Consider the following 3,318-nt stretch of genomic DNA (forward strand, 5'->3'; position numbering starts at 1 on the left):
ATTCCACAGGTACCTGTGCACACAGGTATACCCTACCACACCACATGTGTACAGATTTAAAAATAAAATAATATTAAAAAAAGAAAGTTGTTATAAGTGAAAAAGAAGAGTTAAATGAAAAGGTGTAAAGTGTAGATTGTCTCCCCTTCCTATTCTTTCTCCATCTATCACTGTGATGGCTAATCTTACTTTTATGGGATATAGAACCTACCTAGGAGACACACTTCTGAGTGGATCTGTATCCAAGGAGGTTTGACTAAGGTGAAAATACCTACCCCCACATCATCCCATGGGCTGGGGGCCCTGACTTAGTCAAAGAAAAGTGAGCTGAGCACCACCAGCTGTCCTTCTCCTTCGTCAGGGGATGCAGGGTGACCAGGTGCCTTATTCCCCTACCACCATGCCTTCCCATCAACCTGTGAACCAAAACAGACCCTTCCTGAGGATGCTTATGCTGGGCATTTACATCCTAGCAACGAGAAAGGTAGCTGATATAATCTCCAAAGGATGAAAGCATTAACTGTTAGCAAGGACAGACCCGACTGACTATGGAGGATCAAGAAAATTTGGTGCTTTTCTGATCTTCAGGTTTTCCCATACTTTGCATGCTATTTTTATATGACAGATTGTAAATGTATAATTATATGTGCTTGTTTATGGACAGATACAATATAAAATATACATGTCCATGCAGAAATAAGATAAAGGCAGAGTTTCTTAGCTGTTTTCAGGGAAGAGAATTAAATCTGAATTCTCCAGTCAGGTGTACTTTCCTAAGAGGAAGCTTGTCACTTAAACACACATGGAGGCCTGAGGGACCGAGTTTCTCCCAGCTGCTGGGGTGTGGGCACGGCCCCTGGGGAGGGAAATGCAGGGACCTAGACTGTGCTTAGCCCATGCCGACACAGTTGGGTGTTGGGCTTCTGGGAAGCGCCAAGGACTACTCTGGGGTGGGGAAATGTAGTCTAAGATGTGGGGAGGGCCAGGCTGGGGTTCTCTGACTCCCAGGTATCCAGTCACCACCGGAAAACCACACAGAGAAGTTGGGAATGACATGTGGGGGGTCCACAGGCCTGCAGTGAGGCTGAGACTGGGGACTCCCAAACTCCTGGACATCCAGGTGCTTCTGAGACATGAGGAGTTGGGAGCAGGGTTGGGGAGGGGTTAGGGACTGAGGATGGCAATGAGGTTGGGGCCGGGGAAAATGGAAACTTCAGCTTAGCTCATTGGTGATTGTCCTTGTCCAGGAGGAGCTCAGAGAGGCCTTCTATGTGAGATTTAGGTTGTGTCTATGTAGACAAAGGCCTTCTCCGTGTTCTCGATGAAAGAGGCAGCTCATGTTTATCCATATCGTTTATTGACTATTCATCATGGAAAACGGATGCCTATCAACTCCTCAGGGTGGGCCAGAGGTTAAATACCTTTTTCAGGAAGGAATGTCCAGAATGGAAACTTATTGGCTCAACCCCCCAGGGCCTCTAGAGCTCTCATTAGCATATAGAACTCTTGTTCTGTGCTAGGTGACTGACTTGAGTGTGGTCACGTGGTCCAGGCTAGGAACTTAGTGGGGAACAGGGAGTCATATACCATCTCAGGTGGGTCCCCAAGAGCTGAGGTCTTAGATCCATTCAACCTTACTGAGTTTCCTGGAACCGTCCACTGTCCCACAGAAGCCCTCTCCCTAGCCTACCTGGAGAGCTGAAAACAGATGGCTCCCAGGCTTGGGAACCTCCCTCCTCACTTCTCACAGTCGCGATCTCTTATAGCCTCTGGGAATCCAACACTCAGGGAAAGTGCCTTGCATAGGACTCGGCGGAGTAACTGACAGGTGGTGGTGCTCTGTACTCTGTTAGACTGGAAAGGACTCAATTCCATCGATCCCATGTACTTGTGAGGGTAAGATAGGACCAATACTCAAGCCCTCCTGCTGGTAGGACTTTCTATTGACTTTATGAAGCTGGTTTCTTGGAGGAGCCTTGTAATCCTAACACTCAGGAGGTTGGCACAAGAAGCTCTAGAGCTCATGATTATGTAAAGAGACAGATGCTGAAAATATCTATTGCCACACTGCTTGTACTAATAAGAAACAAGAGAAATATGGATACAATGATGATATTAAATTGCATGGAATTATGACCACTCAATGCAATGGTTATCTCTGATGGCCTCCCTCCCTCTTTCCCTCTTCATTTTTTCTTTGGTTCCTTTTATATCTTTCTCATCCCCCTGTCTATTCCTTCTTCTCTCCCACACATCTTTCATCACACCCTTCATCTCCCCACATCCCTTCCATCCTTCTCCCTGTCTCCCTTCCTGTTTTGAATTTTGTTAGTATCAGTGTTTGTGTATGTGCATGCACGTGTGTGTGTGTGCGTGCGTGTGTGTGTGTGTGTGTGTGTGTGTGTGTGTAAGTGAATCCCACACATGGCATGGTGTAAATGTGGAGGTCAGAGGACAGATTCCATTCTCTCCTCCCACAGTGTGTTCCAGAGACTGAACTCACACTTGTGTGACAGTGTTTTATCCACTGAGTTGTGTCATGGACCCACTCCCTGTTCTTTCTAGCCTAGTTTTAGTAAGAAGCCGAGTTCTAACAAGGAGCTGCCAATGAAGTGTGTGATGATACTGGGCTGATTAATAGTGCTGTGACTGCTGGTGAAAAACTGCTTTGAACTAATGAAGAGCTGTGCAGCCCTGCAGCACTGTGGGCCTCCAGCTGCATGCTCAGCTCTGTGATGCTTGTTTATACATAGCTGGCCAGGATACCCATAAGAATGCTCTTGCCGACCTCTCAGTGGGAAGGTAGGAATGACCGGTCTTTCTGCAACTGTGGGCTGGGGTGCAGTACAGAGGTAGAGTATGTGTTTTACATGCACAGGGGTCTGGATTGAATCCTGAGCACCACAGAAAGAAAGCAAGAACGTATGTAGTTCATATTATAGTCACCTCCAGTGTGTTTTCTTTCTCCCAGCATCCTATAGAATTAGGAGTGTGCTGCTTCGTTTGTTTTGTTGTTGTTGATTTTTGTTTGTTTGTTTGTGGGGATTGTCAACATGACAGAAGATAGGGCCATCTTGGAAGAGGGAACCTCAATGGACTAAATGCTTCCATCACTGGATTGTAGGCAAGTCTTGATTAGGGTGAGAGGGTCCTGCTCACTGTGGGTGGTGCACCCCTGAGCAGATGGTCCTGGGTTATATAGATATAGATATAGATATAGATATAGATATAGATATAGATATATAGATATATAGATATATAGATATATAGATATATAGATATATAGATATATAGATATATAGATATATAGATATATAG

Source organism: Mus pahari, chromosome 13 (genome assembly GCF_900095145.1).
Source record: "Mus pahari chromosome 13, PAHARI_EIJ_v1.1, whole genome shotgun sequence".
Taxonomy (NCBI): Eukaryota; Metazoa; Chordata; class Mammalia; order Rodentia; family Muridae; genus Mus; species Mus pahari.